The following is a 249-nucleotide window of genomic DNA, read 5'->3' as shown; positions in this document are numbered from 1 at the left end:
CACATTCCAAACCTATGGTTTTGACGCGCGTTCTGGAAACTGCATTAAAGCGTTCGAAATCTTTCCTCGCGCTCAATAAATACTTTTCGAAACACGCCTAAAACGGCAGCTCTGGTCTAATGGCCGAGCGACAAGTGCAAATCACCCTAATTAATATTATTCGGGGATGAGGACCGGAATGGATAGGTGGGGGGGGGGTGGAGGTAAAGAACGAGGGGTAAAGGGGGGAGAGGGGGGAGGATGAGAGAC

This window comes from Penaeus monodon, chromosome 19, assembly GCF_015228065.2.
Source record: "Penaeus monodon isolate SGIC_2016 chromosome 19, NSTDA_Pmon_1, whole genome shotgun sequence".
Classification (NCBI taxonomy): domain Eukaryota; kingdom Metazoa; phylum Arthropoda; class Malacostraca; order Decapoda; family Penaeidae; genus Penaeus; species Penaeus monodon.
The sequence above is the reverse complement of the archived record's forward strand: the minus strand, read 5'-3'. Positions refer to the sequence as shown.